Below are 9,414 nucleotides of genomic sequence, written 5' to 3' on the forward strand. Positions count from 1 at the left end.
AAGTTCCATTGTTAAGCAAATACAGTTGTTAAGTGAGGTGTGCCCAATTTTACAGGTCATTAAGTGAATTCTTCTTCCTCCATTGATTTTGCTTGCCTATCCAGACAATTAAAAAAAAAAGATTTGGAAATGATTGTCTGGAAAATTCCTAACGTTTGAAAGTGAATGGTTAGGCAGTAGATAGATGCCAACATGCTCAGCCAGGAACTCAGGAACCAACTTAGATAAATAATGAAGACATTTCCACAGAAACAGGTTTAAGTACTTTTCAGTGTATTCAAAAAAATACTTTCTTCCTCTTCTATTTACAGACTATACTTCACTTTAACTATGTACATGAAGGTATAACAAACCTTACTTACAAGTAGCTATTATACTAACTCTAGTTTAACTATCTTACCACCAGTATGCAGCTCAATCTTAATGCTTCAATCAGACCACAAACTAAGCCATCAACCAACTATCCAACAAAACCACACCAACTGCAAAGGTGCTTTCCTTCTTATAATGCTCTGGCCCAATCAGATTGCAGCTTAGTCATTGCGACTCAGCATTATCACTGTCTTACATATTCACAACCTTCTTTTACCTTATATGGAATATTGCCTAGAACAGAGATAGGCAAAGTTGGCTCTTCTATGACACGCGGACTTCAACTCCCAGAATTCCTAAGCTAGCATGATTGGCTCAGGAATTCTGGGAGTTGAAGTCCACAGGTCATAGAAGAGCCAACTTTGCCTATCCTTGACCTAGAATATTGTTTATTCTTGACAATGATGTGCAATTATTTCAGTGCAGAAATTTAAAAACTCTGGTTTGCATGGTGGACTCCACGCAACATGTGCCTCAAAGATCTTCAGTCAAAGAGTCTATTCCCCCACAAGGCATCTGCCCTCTCGAAGTTCAGATTGCCCTTAGTGCTTCCACAAAATCTACTTTCTTGTGGTTCCCCCACCACACCCCAGCTCTGATTGTGGGTGTCTGCAAAGAGGCGAGGAAACTGAGACAAATGCATGGATCATTATTGTCCTTATAGAAATGACATGACTTCACTTGCTATCATCTCAGTATATAATTTGCACAATGAGGTCATGATGACATACCTGTTAAGGCTCGCCAGCAGAGCAGGGGGCAGACTCAGACAGTGGGGAGGTTGGGAAGGAACATAGGCCAGGCCTGAAGTCTAGGGAAGGCTCCGATGAGTGCTTTCCGTCGGAGGCAGAGATGGGACCAGGGCTGTCAGACAGTTATCAGCTACCTTTGGAATCAGAGATAAGTGGGGCTGAAGATCAGCTGGAGCCTGTTCCCGATGTACACATGCACAGAGCTGTCGGGAGAAGGGAATTTTCAATATATCTGCAAAAATAGGCCCCAAAATGTGATCTATTATCCACACAGATTCTAAAACTAAATGCATAGCTTTGGATCACTCTTCTCGATAAAGCAGTGAGCAAGCATCATATTTTTGACTCATCAGTTTAACGGGTTCTCTTATCTAGTTTTGGATTTGTGTGGGAAATTAGAATAGAATAGAATAGAATAGGAATTTTTCATTGGCCAAGTGTGATTGACACACAAGGAATTTGTCTTAGGTGTACATGCTCTCATTCTATATAAGGGGAATAAAATACACTCATCAAGAATAAATAGATACAACACTTAGTGATAGTCAAAGTTACTAAAAAGCTATCAAATCATAAGAAAATTTGATAGCATTAGCAACTTTACTAGGAAACAAAAACAATATGATTGAAAGGCAAGCAACATGGTTATAGTAATAATTGGGAAGAGATACAGTAGATACTAGTAAGGAAGAGAAGAATAATAGTACTCGTAATACAGTCTTAGTAAATTATTTGATTGGTAGCAATTGTTTTTTCTGCAGTTCTAATAATAGAAACATAGAAGACTGACGGTAGAAAAAGACCTCATGATCCATCTATACTATTTTCTGTATTTTATTTTAGGATGGATATATGTTTATCCCAGGCATGTTTAAATTCAGTTACTGTGGATTTACCAACCACGTCTACTGGAAGTTTGTTCCAAGGATCTACTACTCTTTCAGTAAAATAATATTTTCTCACGTTGCTTTTGATCTTTCCCCCAACTAACTTCAGATTGTGTCCCCTTGTTCTTGTGTTCACTTTCCTATTAAAAACACTTCCCTCCTGAACCTTATTTAACCCTTTAACATGTTTCGATCATGTCCCCCCTTTTCCTTCTGTCCTCCAGACTATACGGATTGAGTTCATGAAGTCTTTCCATTGAAGTCTCTGTTAAGTCTTGTTTGGTTGCAGTGCCAAACCAGACAATTATGGAGGCGCAGATGACAGATCCAATAATTCCTTTGTAGAACTGAATCAGCAGCTCCTTGGGCAGTTTGAGCTTTCTGAGTTTGCACAGAAAGAATCTTCTTCGTTGAGCTGTTTTGATGATGTTTTTGATGTTAGGTGTTAGAACACATTATAGGTCATATTTATGCAGAAGTCCTGAAAATTCAAAAGAGTTCACGTACTTTGAACCACTGTCGTACAATGTCTCTATTTTTATTCTAATGAATGTTGGGGATTGGAATTCTATTGCTAAAATCTGAAATTGGCCATTAACTCAGTTTCCTTACCCTGACGCGAATCAAATATTGTGACTTTTGTGTTGGTAATTCATCATATGAATTACGAAATGAGTCATGGTGCTTTGAAAATGATGTTTAGAGCTTATGATGCTGGTAAACTCAGCCAGTGGGATTATACAGTCCTTAATTTACAATCATTAATTTAGTATTTAGCTGCACATATATTCTAGAAAAACTCTACAAGTAGTCCTTGATTTACAATATTTCATTTAGTGACTATTCAAAGTTAGAACAGAGCTGAAAAAGGTAACTTATTACAGTTTTAAGAGACATGGTAATGCAGTGGTTAGAATGCGGTATTGCAGGCTAATACTGCTGACTGCCAGCACTTTGACAGTTCAATTCTTTTTTAAAAAAAATATTTTTATTATTTTTCAAAAACAAACATAACAAACACAACGTATAACATAGAAACATAGAAGTCTGACGGCAGAAAAAGACCTCATGGTCCATCTAGTCTGCCCTTATACTATTTTCTGTATTTTATCTTAGGATGGATATATGTTTATCCCAGGCATGTTTAAATTCAGTTACTGTGGATTTATCTACCACGTCTGCTGGAAGTTTGTTCCAAGGATCTACTACTCTTTCAGTAAAATAATATTTTCTCATGTTGCTTTTGATCTTTCCCCCAACTAACTTCAGATTGTGTCCCCTTGTTCTTGTGTTCACTTTCCTATTAAAAACACTTCCCTCCTGGACCTTATTTAACCCTTTAACATATTTAAATGTTTCGATCATGTCCCCCCTTTCCCTTCTGCCTCCCAGACTATACAGATTGAGTTCATTAAGTCTTTCCTGATACGTTTTATGCTTAAGACCTTCCACCATTCTTGTAGCCTGTCTTTGGACCCGTTCATTTAGTGGAGCTACAACCGCTCCTCTTAAAATAGAAGTCTTCATTGTATAAAGAAGAAGAAAGAACTTATTGTCGTTTAACACCGTGTAAAAAATGTATAAAAATATCTATTATAACACACTACATAAAAGCACATCTAAAAATATAAAAGAATATATATAGGAATTCTTAATTTGTAGATTAAATCAAACAGAAATAAAGAAGATAAGAGTAAAAGAGATTGCATTTATGTTACAGTTCAATTCTAACCAGGCTCAAGGTTGACTCAGCCTTCCATCCTTCCGAGATGGTAAAATGAGGACCCAATTTTGGTGGGCAATATGCTGATTCTGTAAAACCGCTTAGAGAGGGCTGTAAAAGCACAATGGAGTGGTATATAAGTCTAAATGATATTGCTATTTTAACACTGCCTTTGCAGTTATGAGATTTGCACTGTCCTGGAGTCACATTATCCCCCTTTTCAGTCTTCTCACAAGCAAAGTATGAACTTATGAAAGTATGAAGAACATATTATTATTATTATTATTATTATTATTATTATTATTATTATTTACAGTATTAGATTTGTATGCTGCCCCTCTCCGTAGACTCGGGGTGGCTCACAACAATAACAAAGACAATGTAAGAGCAAATCTAATAATTTAAAAAACACTAAAAAAACCCATTATTAAAAGCAAGCATACACACAAACATATGAAGAACAGTTGCAAGAACTGGGTGAAATTAATGGAAAGAAGGACCAGGGGAGACATGATAGCAGCGTTCCAATATCTCAGAGGTTGCCACAAAGAAGAAGGAGTCAAGCTACAGTATTCTCCAAAGCACCTGAAGGTAGAAAAAGAAGCAATGGGTGGAAACTAAACAAGGAGAGAAGCAACTTAGAACTAAGGAGAAATTTCCTGACAGAGCAATTAATCAGTGAAACAGCTTGCCCCCAGAGGTTGTGAATGTTCCGACACTGGAAGTTTTAAAGAAGATGTTGGATAACCATTTGTCTGAAGTGGTGTAGGGTTTCCTACCTGAGCAGGGGGGTTGGACTAGAAGACCTCCAAGGTCCCTTCCAACTCGTTGTTGTTAACGTCAATGAGAACTCAATAACTATGTTACTAACTTCACAACTGCATGGTTTCACTTAACTGTGGCAAGAAAGACCTTAAAATGGGGCAAAACTCATTTAAGAACGGTCTCACTTAGGAATAGAAATTAGGCCCCATTTAGTCAGAAGTTGAGGACTACTTACTACAAGGCTTCCCAAACTTGGCAACTTTAAGACTTGTGGACTTCAACTCCCAGAACCTCTCAGTCAGCATACTGGCTGGGGAATTCTGGGAGTTGAAGTCCACAAGTCTTAAGTTGCCAGATTTGAAGACCTCTGACCTACTGTATGTGTATGTATGTATATATATATATATATATATACATATATACATACATACATAGACATACAGTAGGTCAGAAGACTTCAAACTTGGCAACTTAAGGCATATACATATATAGATACATACGTATATATATGTAGCACATGTTTTTTGCTGAAATTTTAAAATTAAGGGAGACTAGGATGGCACCATTTCGGCCTTGTTCTGGCCTCATCAGCTAGCCACACCCTTACTGGGATTTGATCCAGCAGCTTCTGCCTTGTAAGGCAGATAATTAACCGCTAGGCCACCAGACCTGATCCCTTCAGCTGTACCAGGGAGGGGCTATATGTTTTTTTTATGTCGTATCACCCTAGTATATTGAAGGAACGTCACCGCTCCTTTTTGCCTCTAGGCCCAACCCAGGGCCATTTCAAGGCAGTTAATTTATTCATAGCCGACAACTATATTCTGTATGTATCACATGTTTTTTGCTGAAATTTTAAAATTAAGGGAGACTATGATGGCACCATTTCGGCCTTGTTCTGGCCTCATCAGCTATAAAGTATATGTATGTGTGTGTATATATATATATAAGGAGCTGTGATGTTCCTTCAATACACCAGGGTGATTCGACACAAAAATATGTAACCCTTCCCTGGTGCAGAGCTGAAGGGATTGGATACTGTAGCCTAGAGGATAATTCTCTGCCTTACAAGGCAAAGGTTGCAGGTTCAAGTCCCAGTGGGTATGGCTAGCTGATGAGGCCAAAATAAGGCCAAAATAGATCTATCCTAGCCTCCCTTAATTTTCAAATTCAGCAAAAAAACAAGTGACATATATATGTATATACACAGTATATATCTCGTTAGGAAAACCCAACCCAGCTTTCCTCAAATAATTGCACTGGAAGCAATCTGAATGGGCAGTGGGCCATGAACGGGGTTTCCTTGGGTCTTTCCCCCTGCAAAATCCCCACCCCTCCACTCATTTCCCGGACTGAGGGACATTCCAGCCAGGAGTGTCCCAATTTCCCATCAACACTTCTGGGCCAATGCTTCTGTGTGCCAGCAACTCTTCATTCTGGAAAGGCAGCAGCTGTAGCAATACCAGGAAAAGCTTCCAGAAGGAAGTCCTTTGCAATGAACTCAATCAACAGCTGGAAGGATTTTAGAAACCTGTTTTTCTATAATTATTCTATGTCTTTAAATGCTCTTCTATTGCACTTTATTTTGGGGGAGAGCGGAGGGGGGAAGTCTGATTTTCTTTCTCAAACAAGCAGTATTGTTTCTGTGCCTGTCATTTCAGGGTTATGAGAAAATATTATTTTACTGAAAGAGTAGAAGATCCTTGGAACAAACTTCCAGCAGACGTGGTTGGTAAATCCACAGTAACTGAATTTAAACATGCCTGGGGTAAACATATATCCTGGGATAAACTGAACTACCCTTTTCCCCCTAGGCCTACACAGTTTATGCATGGTATGTTTGTGTGTATGTTTGGTTTTAATAAGGGTTTTTTAATTATTTTAAACATTAGATTTGTTACATGATGTTTATTACTGTTGTTAGCCGCCCCAAGTCTACGGAGAGGGGCGGCATACAAATAAATAAATAAATAAATAAATAAAATAAAATAAAATAAATAAATAAAATAAAATAAAATAAAATAAATAAATATCCATCCTAAGATAAAATACAGGAAATAGTATAAGGGCAGACTAGACGGAGCATGACGTCTTTTTCTGCTGTCAGTCTTCTATGTTTCTATGTTATACTCCGGCAACAACAGGGTTATAATAATAGACAGACAGACAGACAGACAGACAGACAGACAGACAGACAGACAGACAGACAGACAGACAGACAGACAGACAGACAAACCTGGCTGCTTCTCGCCTCCTTCTCATGTTTGCTCTGTGGGTAGAAGCCTGAGACAGAGGAGAGAAGGAGGAGAGAGTCAGTGATGCAATTTTTTGGTTCTCTGAACTGCGCATAATCGTCGCCATCAGTTATGTAGAACCTGTCCGAGCATGCCGAATTTCACCTCTGGTTATACTATATATTTCAACAGTCCCATTTTGCTGTATTCTGGTTTTGTAACACCGGTAGTAGGTTGCTATCAGTATGGTAGAGCAGTGTTTCCCAACCTTGGCAACTTGAAGATATTTGCACTTCAACTCCCAGAATTCCCCAGCCAGCGAATGCTGGCTGGGGAATTCTGGGAGTTGAAGTCCAGATATCTTCAAGTTGCCATGGTTGGGAAACACTGCGGTAGAGGATGGTGCATTAGTAGCGCATGGTGCGATGCACATGCGGCTTCGGTTCCAATGTATTTTTGCTCGTATCCAAAAGCAAAATCTCACGAGGGAACATGCAGGAGCAAGATTTCGGCGATTCTTTGTTTCTGCGAATGCATGTAAGCAAAAACAGTTGCCGAAATCTCATGCGCATGTGTATCCCCTTGTGAGATTTCAGCGCGTTTTAATATATAGTAGCCTACAACTTATGTTTAGTGACTATTCAAAGTTTATGATGGAGGTGCTTTACAACATACAGTATTCAACAACTTACTACAGAGGGACCTCAATTTATGACCACAACTCACCTTGAAATTTATGTTAAGTGAGAAGAGTTTTGGCACCTGTCCTTTGGGATGATATTGCAAAACCCTGAATTATGACTGGCTTCAAGCCGGTTGACTTTCAAAAAGGCACTAAAAACGCAATTTTTTTCCCCTTGGGTTTTGGAGCTGGGACACTTGTAGTCAGGAATTGTTTGCTGCTGAGTATTATTCTCAATTAGATATCTTGTAAGATATCTAATTTTTCCTATTATGATTTATAATAACATTGCTCCTGTTTTCAGTTCATCTTTCAAAGTGGCTTGCATTAATTTTATATGTGCAATAATAAATATTTTAAAAATATTTGTTTATTTTATTTATTCGATTTTTATGCCGCCCTTCTCCTTAGACTCAGGGCGGCTTACAACATGTTAGCAATAGCACTTTTTAAACAGAGCCAGCCTATTGCCCCCACAATCCAGGTCCTCATTTTACCCACCTCGGAAGGATGGAAGGTTGAGTCAACCTTGAGCCAGTGATGAGATTTGAACCTCTGACCTGCAGATCTACAGTCAGCTTCAGTGGCCTGCAGTATAGCACTCTACCTGCTGCACCACCCCGGCTCGTAGTTCAATGAACACTTTTCACAGAGAGCTAGTTTGGTGTAGTGTGGCTAAGGTGTGGCCTAGAAACCAGGAGGCTGTGAGTTCTATTCCCGCCTTAGGCATGAAAGCCAGCTGGGTGACTTTGGCCAATCACCAAGAGGCTGCGAGTTCTATTCCCGCGTTAGGCCTGAAAGCTTGGCTGGATGACTTTGAGTCAATTGCTCTCTTTCAGCCCAACCCATCTCACCATAGTTGTTGTGGGGAAAATCGTATTAGGTGTGTTCACCTCTGAGTTACTTACAAAAGAATAAAGGCAGGGTAAAAATCTAAGATAAACAAGAGTCGCTTTGGGATAGGGGTGTATGAAGCCAGCTGAGCAAACTATGAGCCAGTCTCCATTTCTCAAGCCTAGGAAACAATTAAGGGCGAACCATTTCCGAAAATCTTGCCAAAACTGGAGGAACATATCCAGGGGATTGTCAGAGTACAAGACCTACTCGAAAGCACCACAGATATAAAAGCAAGTGTGTCAGGGTTCCAGCAGGTAATATTATTATTATTATTATTATTATTATTATTATTATTATTATTATTATTATTAATTATTTACAGTAGTACCTCTAGATATGAGCTGCTCCACATGCGAGTATTTCAAGTTATGAGCTGAGACGCGAGCAAAATTTCTGTTCGACACCCGAGCTCAAATTCGGGATACAAGCCGAGCTTCCACTAGGTGGCGCAAGAATTCCTTGCTTCCAGTTATCTTGGCGCGAAAAACAAAGTCTAAAGGCATTCGTTCGAGATGCGAGTTGATCGACATACGAGCTCGAGTCTGGAACGAATTAGACTCGTATGTCGAGGTACCAGTGTATTGGATTTGTATGCCGCCCCTCTTCGCAGACTCATCCAAGCCAAATCAGAGTCTGAGTCAAAGTACAGTGATACCTCGCCTTACAAACTCCTCGTCATACAAACTTTTCAAGATACAAACCCGGGGTTTAAGATTTTTTTTGCCTCTTCTTCCAAACTATTTTCACCTTACAAAGCCGCCGCCACTGGGATGCCCCGCCTCCAGACTTCTGTTGGCAGCGAAGCGCCTGTTTTTGCGCTGCTGGGATTCCCCTGAGGCTCTCCTCCATGGGAAACACCACCTCCGGACGTCCGTGTTTTTGCGATACTGCAGGGGAATCCCAGCAGGGGAATCCCAGCAGTGCACAAACGGGCGCTTAGCTGGCAACAAAAGTCCGGAGGTGGGGTTTGCACCCGTTTTTGCGCTGCTGGGATCTCCTGGGAGAAAACAGGGCCAGAAACGACAGGGAGAAGCCTCCATGGGGACTCTCTATGAATCTCCTGGGAGGAAACAGGGTTGGAAAAGACGGGGAGAAGCCTCCA

At 39.9% G+C, this 9,414-nt stretch overlaps 1 long non-coding RNA gene across 1 annotated transcript; it reads right to left on the minus strand.

Annotated features, from left to right (window-relative positions):
* Positions 1 to 1,265: 1,265 nt before the first annotated feature.
* LOC139156681 (uncharacterized) lies at positions 1,266 to 8,031 on the minus strand. Its single transcript, XR_011557364.1, has 3 exons — positions 7,917 to 8,031; positions 6,736 to 6,782; positions 1,266 to 1,327 (listed from the first exon to the last, which is right to left on the minus strand). It is a non-coding gene; the product is annotated as an uncharacterized lncRNA (long non-coding RNA).
* Between the last annotated feature and the right edge of the window lie 1,383 nt (positions 8,032 to 9,414).

This window comes from Erythrolamprus reginae, chromosome 1 (genome assembly GCF_031021105.1).
Source record: "Erythrolamprus reginae isolate rEryReg1 chromosome 1, rEryReg1.hap1, whole genome shotgun sequence".
In the NCBI taxonomy this organism is placed as follows: Eukaryota; Metazoa; Chordata; class Lepidosauria; order Squamata; family Dipsadidae; genus Erythrolamprus; species Erythrolamprus reginae.